The 16477-nt window shown below is 36.4% G+C and overlaps 1 pseudogene; it reads right to left on the bottom strand.

The window, feature by feature from the left end:
• Window positions 1-2359: 2359 nt before the first annotated feature.
• LOC114046559 lies at window positions 2360-15947 on the bottom strand (annotated as a pseudogene).
• Between the last annotated feature and the right edge of the window lie 530 nt (window positions 15948-16477).

Genomic DNA, 16477 nt, shown 5'->3' with positions numbered 1-16477 from the left:
CTTGGATGAGTCATTTAAACTCTCTGTGTCTCAGTTTCCTCTTCTGTAAAAGCAAGAGGATTGGCTTAGATAATTTATAAGAAATATTCCACCTCTAAATCTATGATCCTAAAGAAACAGAATCAGCTCTAACACATCCATAACAGTGTGGCATTGGGATGAGTAGAATGAAGAAAATGATTTTAAGTTTTTATCCTTGGAGATGTTTTACTTGAAATGGAACTTTATTGGCAAAGAGCTTTTGAAATATCTTTAAAAGGTTACTAGAATCTTCCTGTTTCCTGCTCAAAGAAAGGAACCAAGCAAAATGGAATTATTATAACATTTTACCTCTAAATATTGATGAAAAAAATTCTCAAAACTATGTTAACAGAGCCCTAACCAAGTCATGCAACTTTCCCTTTACTCTGTTTTCATCAGTACTCTAAAATAAAATCATTCCTCCTTATGTCTCTAGGATAAGCCTAAATCATCTGGGACCTATGCAAGATTTTTGTTGTTGCTTTTCATTCATTCACTTGTGTATGACTCTTCATGAATCCATGAATCCATTTTGATGAATATCTGGTCACTGATCCCAGATGACTCTGGAGGAGAAAGTGAGGCTGGTGACCTTGCACAGCCCTCCATCACTCAAATCAAAGTTAATTAACTACAAATCATGTCATCGTCTCCCTGCTGTGATGGTCCTCTCTGAGAATGAAGGACAAACAATATCTATGAATAGTCCAAGATGCCTGAATAGGGACCCAGATGGCCAGTCCCAGTTGGGTAACTCAGCTCATTGTCCCCTCTTCCCCTCCTCTTCCCTCTCCTCCATCTTCCTCTCCCTCTTCTTCTCCCTCTCTTTCTCCTTCTCCTCTCTGGGTTTTACTGGTTAGATTTCTTTCTAAACACCAAACCTTAAACCCAATTCACTCTGGAGCTCATAATTTGGACAACAATAGATCCCTGGCCAAACACAACTTAATGGTTATTTTTAGGCCCTCCTGGGTCAGAGTGAATGTAAATAGTAACTATTTCTCTTTTAGCCAGCAACCCTGAAGGTCTTCCTCTCCCAGTGTGATTTTTTTTTTATTAATGAGGCCATCCCTTGACTCACTTTTTAAAGAGGCCTATTCACTGAATGGGCATTACCTCACTCAAAGTGAGAACCTGAAAAGACCTTAGCTTAAAAGGGCTAGGGTCTCCCATTGCATCCTGGGCTATCTCCAGGTGTCCTGATGAATATCTGACCACTGTACCCAGATGGTTGTGGAGGAGAAAGTGAGATGGTGACCTTGCACAGCCCTCCCTAATTCAAATCAAAGTCATTTAATTACAAGTCATGTCATCATCTCCCTGATGTCATGGTCCTCTTTGACAAAGAAAGACAAACACTACTACTACCACCATACCAATGCCAATGCTGTCCATGGGATTTGCTTGGTAAAGATACTGGTATGACTTGCCATTTCCTTCTCCAGAGACTTAAGGCAAACAAAGGTTAAATGACTTGCCCAGGGTCATACAGATAGCAAGTGTGTGAGGCTAGATTTGTACTTAGGTCTTCCTGACTCAAAGACCCACTGCTCTATATACTGATCCACCTAGCTGCCTTCTACTCAAGATTAAAACTATATTTACAATGGATTATAAAATATGAAATTACACAAATACTGAAACTGACTGGATCTGCAGTCAGCTGGCAACAAAGATTTTTTCCCCCATGCTATTATGTTCTGGTGATACTTTATCACATGGGCGTGGCTATGGCTTCTTGTTTATAAAGCATATCTTAATAGAATTTGCCTTCATTTGAAGTGCTCACCATTTTTTCTCCTTCTACTTCCATAATCCACCTCTTGAAAGTGCCCTCTAAAATTAATTGACAAATATGACTACCAGATAAGCCACCTCATATCTTCTCCTTTCTTTTTTCAACTATTTCTCAGATTAATATTGTTCCTATTCTTTAGACTACTATCACTTAATTCTGCACCATGAATCTTTATGATCTGCTCTCATTCCTAATCACAGTATATAATTATATAATCCTATAGATAAGAAGGAATGCTGAGGTCACCTACTCAAACATCTAACAAAATTCAGGAATGGCCTTGCATCACATATGACAGTCTGTTTGCACACTTCTAATAATAGTGACCTCACTAGTAAAATATAAATGATTGCATTTTAATATCTTTATTTGTTAAGAAATTGTCCCTTTAAAAGATGAAGTAATCTCCCACTCATTGCCTTCCACCTCTTTTTCCTAGTTCTGATCTCTGAAACTGCACAGAATATATCTCTTTTTTTTCCCTAGCAGGCATAGTTCAATTTATTTGTTTATAAAACAAACAAACAAACAAACAAACATCTATGTGGTTGTCACTGCAGCTGCCTGGGTTCTCTGGACAGACACAGGAATGTGAGTCTTCACAAGACGGTTGGTGAATTCCTAATAGGGAGACTTAGTGAACACAGTCTCCTTCCACAGATCTGGGGTTAGACAGCTGTACATTTTGGAGATGGCATCAAAGATAACTTTAGCAAAGTTGCCCAGAGAAGCAGTACAGCCCCTTGTAGAAGGGTAGTAGTCATCAATTCCAGCCATCATCAGGAGCTTCTTAGGCACAGGAGCTGAGACAATACCTGTATCTCTAGGGGCAGGGATCAGGTGCACCAGAACTGATCCAGATTTCCCAGTGACTTTGCAAGGCACTGTGTGAGGCTTGCCAATCTTGTTCCCCCAATAGCCACATCTCACAGGAACGATGGACAACTTGGCCAGAATGACAGCACCATGAGTAGCTGTGGCCACTTCCTTGGAGCACTTGACACCTACTACTTCATTGTAGTCACTGATGGCCACAAAAGTCTTGGACCTGGTATGTTGTCCAGCTCCAGTTTGTTTCTGAATAGGCTTGATTTTTAGAACCTCATCTTTCAATGAAGATCCCAAGAAGAAATCTATGATCTCAGACTCCTTGATAGGAAGGTAGAAAAGGTAGATCTCTTCCAAAGACTTGAGCTTCCTGTCCTTGACTAGCTGGCCAAGTTTAATGACAGGAACCCACTCCTTATCTTCAGCTGTTCCTCCCCGGGCCCCAGGCCCCAAACCCTGCACCCACTGCCACGGCCTTGACCATGGCTCCAACCTTGATCCAGGTCCCCACTGCCGAAGCCACCATGGAAGCCACCTCAGCCTCCAACTCTGGGGCCCCCAGGGCTTCCAACTCCTCCTGTAGCACTAGCATCCTCCTCAATTTATGGCTAAAGCTGGGGCACCTCTCCCTGGGGAAGCATGACATTAATGCTGTCATAGAATATATATAATTCCTCTTCCAAGCAACAATATTTCTAGTACTTATGTTGTCTTTCCAGAGTAGGCAGAGAGTCATTGATCCTTATTGGAAACTTCCTTATATCTTTCAAAGGCATTGCTATGCTCCCATTGACTCAAGTTCCACAACTTGGGAGTCATTCTTTTTATATATATATATATATAATATATATATATATATATGTGTGTGTGTGTGTGTGTGTGTGTGTATGTATATATATGTATATATGTATATACATGTGTATATATATACACACACACATATATACACACACATGTACATATACATATATATGTATGTATGTATATTATATATATACATATATACATACTTTATTTTAGTTTCAATATTCACTTCCATAAGATTTTGAGTTTTAAATTTTCTTCCCATCCCACTTCTCTCCCCGCACCTGCCCAAGAAGACATACAATCTGAAATAGGCTCTACATATACATTCCTGTTAATCATATTTTCCTATTAGTTATGACATAAAGAACAATTAGAACTCATTGGAGGAACCAGAAGAATGAAGTAATATAATGTGACCCTGGGCAAGTCACTTAACCCCAATTACCTAAAAAGACAAAAACAAACCAAAAAAATTGTGTACCCATTTTTACTTTATCTTGGTATAGGGTGGGAGATAATGGTATATAACCATTTTCTGCTATACTATTTTCTAGTTTTCCAAGTAGTTTTTGTTAAATAGTGAGTTCTTATGCCAGAAGCTGAAGTCTTTGCATTTATCAAATAGTAGATTGGCATAGTCATTGACTGTAGTGTCTTGCATGAGTAACCTATTCCACTGATCCACTACTCTATTTCTTAGCCAGTACCAAGTAGTTTTGATTATTTCTACTTTAAAATACAATTTAAGATCTGGTACAACTAGGCCACTTTCCCTTGTATTTCTTTTCATTAGTTCCCTTGGTATTCTGGACATTTTGTTCTTCCAAATGAATCTTGTTATTATTTTTTCTGGGTCTATAAAATAATTTTTGGTAGTTTGATTGGTATGGTGCTGAACAAATAAATCAATTTAAATAGAATTGTCATTTTTATTATATTAGCTCAGCCTAGCAAATCAGTAACTGCTATTTTTCCAGTTATTTAAATCTGACTTTATTTGTGTGAAAAGTGATTTGTTATTGTGTTCATATACTTCATGGTTTTGTTTTGGTAGGCTGACCCCCAAATATTTTATAATGTCTACAGCAATTTTAAATGAAATTTCTCTTCCTACCTTTTGCTGCTGGGCTTTGTTAGTAATATATAGAAATGCTGATGATTTGTGTGGGTTTATTTTATATCCTGCAACTTTCCTAAATTTGGTTATTATTTCAAGTAATTTTTTACTTGATTCTCAAGGATTCTCTAAGTATACCATAATATCATCTACAAGGAATGATAGTTTTGTTTCTTCTTTGCCTATTCTAATTCCTTCAATTTCTTTTTCTTCTCTAGTTGCTACAGCTAACATTTGTAGCACAATATTGAATAACAGCGGTGATAATAGTCATTCTTGTTTCACCTTAGATCTTATTGGAAAAGCTTCTGGTTTATTCTCATTACATACAATGCTTGCTGATGTTTTTTGTTAGGTGCTGTCTATCATTTTAAGGAAGACTCCATTTATTTCTATGATCTCTAGTGTTTTTAGTAGGAATGGGTTTCTTTAAATGCTTTTTCTGCATCTATTGAGATAATCATACGATTTCTGTAAGTTTTGTTGTTGATATGGTCAACTATGCTGAAAGTTTTCCTAATATTGAAGCAGCCCTTTATTTCTGATATAAATCATACCTGGTCATAGTGTATTATCTTTCAAATATGTTGTCATACTCTCCTTGCTAATATTTTATTTAAAATTTTTGAATCTATATTCATTAGAGAAATTGGTCTATAATTTTCTTTCTCTGTTTTGGCTTTTCCTGGTTTAGGTATCAGAACCATATTTGTATCATAAAAAGAATTTGGTAAGACTCCTTCTTCACCTATTTTCCCAAATAGTCCATGTTTTCATTTCCTCTTCATTGGGGTGAATTCACCCATTTCATTATTGATGCTGGCCATTTGGTTTTCTTCTTTCTTTTTTTTTAATAAAATAAACCAAACATTTATCCATTTTGTTTTTTTTCATAAAATTAGCTCTTAGTTTTATTTATTAGTTCAATAGTTTTGTTAATTTCAATTTTATTAATCTCTCTTTTGGTTTTCAGAATTTCTAATTTGATATTTAATTAGGGATTTTCAATTTGTTCTTCTTCTAGCTTTTTTAGTTGCATGCCAAACTCACTGATTTCTTCTTTTTTTAATTTTATTCATATAGCCATTTGGAGATAAAAAAAACTTCCCCTGTTTTTGCTGCATCCCATAAGTTTTGGTATGTTGTCTCATTATTGTCATTCTCTTGGATAAAGTTATTGATTGTTTCTATGATTTGTAGTTCGACACACTCATTCTTTAGGATTAGATTATATAATTTCCAATGAATTTTTAGTCTATTTTTTCCATGGCTCTTTATTGCATATAATTTTTATTGCATCATGATCTGAAAAGGGTACATTTAATATTTCTGCCTTTCTGCATTGAATTGTGAGGTTTTTATGCCCTACTTACATGGTCAATTTTTGTGTAGGTGCCATGTACCACTGAGAAAAAGGTATATTCCTTTTTGTCCCCATTCAGTTTTTTCCAGATGTCAGCTATTTTTAACTTTTTTAAGATTCTATTGATTTTGTTAGCTTCTTTCCTGTTTATTTTGTGGTTAGATTCATCTAGTTCAGGGAGGTGGAGGTTGAGGTCTCCCACTAGTGTAGTTTTGCAGTCTATTTCTTCCAGTATCTCCCTTAACTTCTCCTTTAAGAATTTGGCTGCTGTACCACTTGGTGCATATATGTTTAATAATGATATTACTTCATTGTCTATTGTGCCTTTTAGCAGGATGTAGTTTCCTTCCTTATATGTTTTAATAAGATCTATTTTTGCTTTGGCTTTGTCTGAGATCAGGATTGTTACCCCTGTTTTTTTTTTCTTTTTCAGCTGAAGCATAATATATTCGGCTCCAGCTTTTTACCTTAATTTTGTGTGTATGCTTTTGCTTCAGATGTGTATCTTATAAACAATATATTGTAGGATTATGATTCTTAATTCACTCTGCTATCATGCTATCCATTTCTGTTGTATGGGAGAGTTCATGTCATTCACATTCACAGTTATGATTACTATTTGTGTCTTTCTCTCCATCCTACCCCTATTAATGCTTTTTTCTCTCCTTTCTCCCTTTCTGCCCTCCCTTCTATTAGCCCCCTCCTTTTTCTTCTCCTTTACACTTTCTCTTTCTTCCTTTCTTTCTATTTACCCTTCCCTTTTCTTTTCCCTTTGCCTTTGTACTTCCTATAGGGTAAGTTAGATTTCTTTCCCTAACTGATTATGTTATTCCTTCTTTGAATCAAATCTGATGGGAGTAAAATTCAAACAATGCTCATCTCCCTCCCTCCTTTACCCCTACTATATTAAGTTTTTGTGCCTTTTCTTGTGGTGTAATTTATCCTTGTTTGCCTCCTCCTTTCCTCTTTTCCCAATCCCTTTTCACCACTCAATTAGATTTTTTACCATCACATCAAAGTCAAATTAAACCCATGTCCTCTGTCTAAGTATACCCCCTTTTAAATGTCATAACATTACAGTTCTCAAGAGTTACAAGTGCCATCTTCCCTTGTAGGGATGTAAAACAGTTTTCTCTTATTAACAATATGTTGTTGTTGTTGTTGTTGTTGTTGTATTTAGCCTTTTATGGCTCTCTTCAGTCTTGTATTTGAAGGTCAAATTTTCTGTTGAGCTCTGGTCTTTTCATCAGAAAGTTTTTAAGTCCCCTATTTCATTGAATGTCTATCTCCTCCCTTGAAAGGTTATGCTCAGTTTTGCTGGGTAGTTAATCTTTAGTTGTAATCCAAGCTCCTTTGTCTTATGGCATATTGTATTCCCCATCCTCTGATATTTTAACATGGAAGCATCAAGGTCCTATGTAATCCTGACTGTGGTTCCATGATATTTAAATTGTTTCTTTCTGGCTGCTTGCAATATTTTTTCTTTGACCTGGTAATTTTGGAACTTGGCTACACTATTCTTTGGCATTTTCAATTTGGGATCTCATTCAGGAGGTGATTGGTGAATTCTTTCAATGACTATTTTACCCTCTGGTTCTAGGACCTCAGGGCAGATGTTTCCTAGAGCTAAATATTCTGAACTTTCATTCTTATGTTCCTTCTTCTTTGTCTGGAAGTTAGGATGTTGTTTGTTTGTTTTATAATTTTACTTTTTTACTGCTCCATAAATATTACCACCAACAAAAGATGATGGAACATTGATATACAGAGGAAAAAAAAATTGAATACAATTCTGAGAACTCTTTGAGATGTTGTGAAAGGAAGAGAATTTAGAAACAGTAGTCTAGGTCTGCTCAGGCTCTTATTTTTTTCTTTGATGTGAGGTGTAGGGTTTCTTCCATGGGTTTTTGTAAATTCACAGTTTTTTTTTTCTCTACATAATTCCAGTTGACATCAACTGTGACACTAGAGTTTGCTTCAGAGGATAATGACAGGGGTGAGAAATACTCTCTGAAACCATTGTGTAGCATCTGCCAGGTGCTTATCCAGTATTCTCACAAAACATTAGAAATTCAAAGAGAAAGTGGTGAAATCTAAGATTTAACATTAAACAATCTCTGACCCTTTTGAGTAAGAAAATGTTTCTCTGTTTAAATTGCAAAATATTAAATATTCAAGAAACTCTTGGCTACATATTTGATGGTAGTTGGTAGCTATTCTATCTCTTATTTTTTCTGAGGGTCTTCTCCATTATTAAGCACTAGTTTTTAGCTTTGCTCAACAACAGGAAAAAGATATTTATTTTCACAGCATTAAATAAAACAACTTGAAATATATGTGCATATATATATATATATATATAATTAGCCAAGATAAAAAATGAGTTACAGTAACCATAATTTCAATTTATTTTATTTTTTGTAAGATTCATTAATTTATTTATTTTTGGTTTTCAACATTCACATCCACAAGATTTTGAGTTCTAAATTTTCTCCCCTTCTCATCCCTCCCCCAACCCCAAGACAGCATACATTCTGAATACCCTTTCACCTAATCTGCCTTCCCTTCTATCTCCTCCCCTTTTCTTATTCTCTTCCTCTTCTATATTCCTGAAGGGCAGAATAGATTTCTATACCCCATTGCTTGTATATCTTATTTCCCATGTGAAAACAATTTTTTAACATTTCTTTTAAAAATTTTGGGTTCCAAATTTTCTCCCTTCCTCCCTCTCCACACGCCCTGATTGAGAAGGCAGGCAACTCAATACAGGTTATACTTGTGTAGTCATGCAAAACACTTCCACAGTAGTCATGTTGGGAAAAACTAAGTATATTTCCCTTCATTCTATCCTGCCCCCCATTTATTCTATTCTCTCTCTTGACCCTGTCCCTCCTTAGAAGTGTTTGCTTCTGATTACCCCCTCCACCTAACTGCCCTTTCTTCTATCATTCCCCTGCTCTCTCATCCCCTTCCCCTCTATTTTCCTGTAGGGTAAGATAGCTTTCCATACCTAATTGAGTTTATATGTATTTCCCTCCTTAAGCCAAATCCAATGAAAATAAGATTCACTCATTCCCTCTCACCTTCCTCCACATCCCCTCCACTGTAAAAGTCTTTTCTTGTCTGTTTTATGTGAGATAATTTACCCCATTCTACCTCTCACTTTCTACTTCTGCCAGTATAATCCTCTTTCACTCCTTAATTTTATTCTCCAGATCTCACCCCTTCATCTTTAACTCACCCTGTGCCCCCTATCTATCAATCTATCTATACATATACTTTTTCCCCTCCAACTACCCTAATATTGACAAAGGTATTATGATCTACAAATATCATTTTCCCATGTAGGAATGTAAACAGTTCAACCATAATAAGTCCCTTATGATTTCTCTTTCCTGTTTACCTCTTGCTGCTTCTCTCCAGTCTTGTATTTGAAAGTTGAATTTTCTATTCCATTCAGTCTTTTCATCAAGAATGCTTGAAAATCTTCTTTTTCATGTCCATTTTTTTTTTACCTGAAGGATTATGCTCAATTTTGCCAAGTAGGTGATTCTTGGCTATAATCTTATCTCTTTTGACCTCCTGAATATTATATTCCAAGCCCTGTGATCCCTTAGTGTAGAAGGCGCTAAATCTTGGGTCATCCTGATTGGATTTCTACAATACTTGAATTCTGCTTTTTGGCAGCTTGAAATATTTTCTCCTTGAGCTGGGAACTCTGAAATTTGGCTACAATATTCCTAAGAGTTTTCCTTTGGTGAATCTCTTTCCAGAGGTGATTGATGGATTCTTTCAATTTCTATTTGACACTCTGGCTCTAGAATATCAGGGCAGTTTTCCTTGATAATTTCTTGAATGATGATGTCTAGGCTCTTTTTTTGATCATGGCTTTCAGATAGTCCAATAATTTTAAAATTATCTCTCCTGGATCTATTTTCCAGGTCAGTTGTTTTTCCAATTAGCTATTTCTCATTGTCTTCTATTTTTTCATTCTTTTGGTTTTGTTTTACAGTGTCTTGATTTCTCATGAAGTCACTAGCTTCCATTTGCTCCATTCTAATTTTTTTTCAGCCAAAGACAAGGTTTATTAGAACATCCATCAAATTAGGCAGACTTCTAAGGAGACTGAACATTAGTAAGCTGTTGGCTAAATTATAAGAATCTAAGCAGTGGCTGGATAGAAGAATTTGAGCAGTGGCTAGATTTTAAGAATCTAAGCATTTGGCTGGATTATAAGAATCTGAGCACCTTAATGGAGACAAGATGGGACAGTATGTATTGAAAGACTATGAGAGGGATCTAGGAGTGGCCAAGTCATCTATAAGGTAATAGAACTCCCGGGACCTGGACCATGTGGCCAAGGGAGAATGGAGCCTAGATAGGATTAAGAGTGGGAAATGGCCTGGGACCAATTCATATTTTTCTTTTAGGCTTTGGACATAAGAGTTTTGACTTTTTTTGTCTTCTTCTGGTTGTATGTTTTGATCTTCCTTGTCACGAAAGTAATCTATGGTTTGCTTCCCCCCCCCTCACAGTTTGCTCATGATCCCAGCCAATTACTTGAGTTTTAAACTCTTTGGTAAGGTAGGGGTCTGCTTCCAGTGAGGAGGATGTACTGTCCCAAGCTTCAGGGGCTTTGTGCAGCTGTTTTAAGAGATACTTCCAGGGACCTGTAAATTATCAGTTCTTCCAAGGTGGTGTGATCAAAGCAGAGGTGTTTACTCCTTTCCTGGCCTGTGTTCTGGTCTATGAATGCACTCTTTTCTGCCTTGGAACTGTGAGGAGGATTCCCTCTCCACTGCCATTAGAAGTTCCATCATGTCAGGGCTCCTCCTCACCCCAGAACCTCCACCCAGAACTGTGACCCAGAACTAAGCACAGGCAAAGCAAGAGAAGCCTGCCTCAGCACCAGCAAAGAGATCCCTGCAATCTTCTCCTAATCAGTCACTCAATTCACCCTCAGTCTGTGGGCTGAGATCCAGAAGCAGCCACTGCCCCTGAGCTGTACCAGAACTGGGGCTCCCTCACTGCAGTCACAGACTTTTCCTTCTGACCTTCCAAGTTGTCTTTGGCATTTGTGGGTTGAGAAGTCTGGAAACCAACACAGCTGCCTGTGATTCAGTTCCCTGAGGCCTTCTTCAGGTTCTCTGAGGCCTGTTTTTTCCTGTGTGCCTACACTGAACTGTGTTCCTCTCCAAGCCCAGCGCTATAGACCTTTCCAATCTAGTATCAAGGTTGTCTTGGACTGGAAATTTGTTTTGTTCTGTCTTTATGTGGGCTCTGCTGCTCTAGAATTTGTTTAGAGCCATTTTTACAGGTATTTAGAGGGGTTTGGGGGAGAGCTTAAGCAAGTCACTGCTTTTACACCACCATCTTGACTCCACTCCCCAACAACAAGAATTTCTATAGGACTACAAGGATTGTAAGCACTTTACAAATTTTATCTCATATCCCAGTTTTACAGATGAAGAAGTGAGTAGAAAGAGTACAAGTAAGACCTGCCCAAGGTCTCACAGCTAGCAAGTATATGAGACAGAATTTAATCCCAGGTCTTCCTGACTCCAGGTCCATGGAACCACCTAGCTGTTGAGATGCTTTTGATATACTTTATAGACTTGTAGTACATACATACACACAGAAACAAATCAAAGAGTTATTCTGTTATTAGTTCACTTATTATATTCCCTTTCTATATGCTATAATAGAATAATACATTATGATCAGGTTGGATTTATACCAGGATTGTAGAGTTGGTTCAATATTAGGAAAGCTATCAGCATAGTTGATCTAATCAACACCAAAACTAACAGAAACCACATGATCATCTCAATAGATGCAGAAAAAGCTTTTGACAAAATACAACACCCATTCCTATTAAAAACACTAGAGAGCACAGGAATAAATGGAGTCTTCATTAGTAGGCACCTGCTAAGTAGCATCAACCTAAAACCTTAAGCAAGCACCACATGTAATGGAGACAAGCTAGAAACATTTCCGATAAGATCACGGGTTGAACAAGGATGTCCATTATCACCACTATTGTTCAAAATTGTACTGGAAGTGTTAGCTTTAGTAAAAAGAGAAGAAAAGAAATTGAAGGTGTTAGAATAGGCAAAGAAGAAACAAAGCTATCACTCTTTGCAGATTATATGATGATACACTTAGAGAATCCTAGAGAATCAAGTAAAAAACTGTTTGAAATAATAAACAACTTTAGCAAAGTTGCAGGTTATAAAATAAACCCACATAAATCATCACCATTTCTACATGTTGCCAACACAGCCCAACAGCAAGAGATAGAAAGAGAAATTCTATTTAAAGTTACTGTAAACATTACAAAATATTTAGGAGTCTACCTCCCAAAACAAACCCAGGAACTATATGAACATAATTACAAAACACTTTTCACTGAAATAAAATCAGATGTAAATAATTGGAAAAAGATCAGTTGTTCATGGGTAGACTGAGCTAATATAATAAAAATGGCAATTCTACCTAGATTAATTTACTTTTTCAGTGCAATACCAATCAAAATACCAAAAATCATTTTATAGAGATAGAAAAATTAATAACAAAATTCATCTGGAAGAATAAGTTCCAGAGTATCAAGTGAAGAAGGCCCACCCATATCAGATCTAAAAAACAGTCATTATCAAAAGTACTTGATACTAGCTAAGACATGGAGTGATGGATCAGTAGGTTAGGTACACAAGACACAGTAGTCAATGTCTATTGTTTGATAAATCTGAAGACTTGAGCTTCAGGGATAAGAACTCAGTATTGGACAAAAGCTACTGGAAAACTGGAAAATATTATGACAGAAATTAGGTATAGACCAACATCTTACACCATATACCAAGATAAAGTCAAAATGGGGCACATAATTTAGATGCAAAGACTGATACCAGAAGCAAACTGGAAGAGCAAGGAATAGCTTACCTCTCAGATTTAAGGACAATGGAAGAATTTATGACCAAAGAAGAGAAAGAGAACATTATGAAATGAAAAGTGGATAATTTTGATTACATTAAATTGAAAAGTTTTTGCACAAACAAAGCCAATGCAACCAAGATTAGGAGGGAAATAGAAAACTGGGAAAGAATTTTTACAACCAGTGTCTCTGCTAAAGGCCTCATTTCTAAAATATATAGAGAATTGAGTAAAATTTATAAGAACACAAGTGATTCCCCAATTCACAAATGGTCAAAGTTTATGAACACACAATTTTTGGATGAAGAAATTAAAGCTATCTATAGTTGTATGAAAAAAAAATTCTAAATCACTATTGATTAGAGAAATGCAAATCACAACAACTCTGAGGTACCACATCACACCTATCAGATTAACTAACATGATAAAACAGGAAAATGATAAATGCTGGAGAAGATGTGGGCAAATTGGAACACTAATGGTGCTTCAGTGTTGGTGGAGTTGTGAACTGATCCTACCATTCTACAGAGCAATTTGGTTCTATGCCCAATGTCAATAAAACTGTGCATTCTCTTTGACCCAACAATATCACTTCTAGGTTTGTATCCCAAAGAGATCATTAAAATGGGAAAAGGACCCACATGTAAACAATATTTATAGCAGGTCCTTTTGTGATGAGCAAGAATTGGAAATTTGAGAGGTTGCCTGTCAGGAACAGGCTGAACAAGTTAGATATGTGAATGTAATGAAATACCATTGTACTATAAGAATTGATGAGAAGGCAGATTTCAGAAAATCCTGGAAAGACTTAACAAGAACTGATGCAGTGAACAGAACCAGGAGAAAATTGCACACAGTAACAACATTGTGTAATGATCAACTTTGATAGACTTATATCTTTTTAGCAATACAATGATAGAAGACAATTCCAAAAGATCCATGATAGAAAATTGTATTCATATTTGATATCTCATGTCACTCATACTTTCTTGTAGGGTAAGGCAGATATCTATACTCAATTGAGTGTGTATTTTATTCCCTCCTTGAGCCAGTTTTGATGAAAGTAAGGTTCACTCACTTCCCTTCATCTCCACCTTCTTCCCCTCCACTGTAAAATCTCTTTCTTGACTCTTTTATGTGAGACAATTTACCACATTCTACCTCTCCCTTTCTCTTTCTCCCAGTACATTCCTCTCCCATCCTTTAATTTTATTTTTAGATATCAATCCTTCATTTTCAACTCACACCTGTGCCCATTGTCTATATATACTCCTTTTAATTACCCTAATAATAAGAAAGTTCTTATGAGTTACAAATATCATCTTCTCATGTAGTAATGTAAACAGTTTAACCTTATTAAATATACTATGAATTCCTTTTCCTATTTGCCTTTTGAAGCTACTCTTGAATCTTGTATTTGAAAATCAAATTTTCTATTCAGTTCTGGTCTTTTCATCAAGAATCCTTGAGAGTCCTCTATTTCATTGAACATTAATTTTCCCTTTGAAGGATTATACTCAGTTTTGCTGGGTAGGTGACTCTTGGTTGAAATCCTAGCTGCTCCAAAATATCATATTTCAAGTCCTCTGATCCTTTAATGTAGAAGCTACTAAATTTTGTGTTATCTTGATCGTGGCTTCAAGATACTTGATTTGTTTTGTGGTTTTTTGTTTTTTTTTTCCTGGCTGCTTGCAATATTTTCTCCTTGACCTGGGAACTCTGGAATTTGGCTATAATATTCCTGGGAGTTTTCATTTTAGGAACTCTTTCAGGAAGTGATCAGTGGATTCTTTCAATTTCTATTGAACCCTCTGGTTCTAGAATATGAGGTCAGTTTCCCTTAATAATTTCTTGGAAAGATGATGTATAGGCTCTTTTTATCATAACTTTCAGGTATTACAATAATTCTGAAATTATCTCTTGTGGATTTATTTTCCAGGTTAGCCAATGAGATATTTTAATTTGTCTTCTTTTTTATTATTATTCTGCTAGTTTTTGTTTTATTGCTTCTTGATTTTTCATAGTCATTAGCTTTTAATTGCTCCGTTTTAGTTTTTAAGGAATTATTTTCTTCAATGAGCTTTTGGAACTTTTTTTCCTATTCAACTATATTTTTGCTTTTAAGGCATTCTTCTGTTCATTGGTTTTTTGGACCTCTTTTGCCATTTGACTTAGTCTGTTTTTTAAGGTGTTATTCTCTTCAGTATTTTTTTTTGTTTCCTTTACCAAGCTATTCACTTTTTTCTTTTTTCTTTCTTTCTTTCTTTCTTTCTTTCTTTCTTTCTTTCTTTCTTTCCTTCCTTCCTTCTTTCATTGCAAGGCAATTGGAGTTAAGTGACTTGCCCAGGGTCACACAGCTAATAAGTGTCAAGTATCTGGTCTAAGACCAGATTTGAACTCAGGTTCTCCTGACTCCAGAGCCAATACTCTATCCACTGCACCCCTTAGCTGCCCCTTCTGTTCACTTTTTTCTCATGATTCTCTTGCATGACTCTCATTTATTTTCCCAATTGTTCCTCTACCTATCTTACTTGATTTTCAAAATCCTTTTTTAGTCCTTTAATGGCCTGAGACCAATTCATATTTTTCTTAGAGTCTCTGGATTCAGGAACTTTGACTTCTTCTGAATGTATGTTTTGAACTTCCTTATCACCATAATAACTTTCTTCAGTCAAAGCTTTGTTTCTATCACTTGTTTATTTCCCTAGACTATTTCTTAACTTTTAACACTTTGTTAAAGTAGGGCTTTCCTTCTGGGTTGTCTGAGCTTTCAGTTCTTCCAAGGTGGTATGATCTACTTGTCTTGTCTCCTGGACTGTGCTCTGGTCTGAATGACCACAAGCACTCTTTTCTGCCCTGGAGATGTGAGCAGGGTTCCCCCCTCCACTGTTGCTACAAACTCTGCTATACTAGTGCCCCTCTTCACCTTGGGGCTGCCACCTAGGACTGGGACATGGATCAGAGTATGGGCAAAGCAGCAGAGTCCTTCCTTAGTGCTAGCAAAAAATGCCCCTGTTATCTCTATCTGACCAGTTGTTTGACTCCCTTACCATCTGTGGACTGAGAGCTTCAGAAGCAGCCATTGCTGCTACTATTGCTGATTCAGTCACTCTCAAGGCCTTCATCTGATTTGAGGGTAGGCAGAGTTTGCTCATATGGCCTTGGCTGAACTGAGCTCCACTCTCACCCAGTTGTAACAGATCTTTCCTGCTGACCTTCTGACTTATTTTTGGTGTCTGTGGGCTAAGAGTTCTGGAAACCACCACTGCTGCTACTGACCTTTCAAGTTGTCACACTGAAAATGTGTTTCACTCCATCTTTTTGTTTGTTCTGCTGTGCTAGAATTTGTTTAGAGTAATTTTTAAAAGGTACTTTAAAAGGAGGTAAATTGCAGGAGAGCTCAGGCAAATCCCGGCCTTTACTCCTCCATTTTGGATCCCCAGACTATCTTTCTTGATCAGTTTTCCAGGTCAATTATTTTTCCTATGAGATATTTCACTTCTTCTTCTTCTTCTTCTTCTTCTTCTTCTTCTTCTTCTTCTTCTTCTTCTTCTTCTTCTTCTTCTTCTTCTTCTTCTTCTTCTTTTTAGTCTTTTGACTTTATTTTATTTCT

This window comes from Vombatus ursinus, unplaced genomic scaffold (assembly GCF_900497805.2).
Source record: "Vombatus ursinus unplaced genomic scaffold, bare-nosed wombat genome assembly UNPS02014784.1, whole genome shotgun sequence".
NCBI lineage: Eukaryota > Metazoa > Chordata > Mammalia > Diprotodontia > Vombatidae > Vombatus > Vombatus ursinus.
This window is presented reverse-complemented; position numbering and strand designations above follow the sequence as displayed.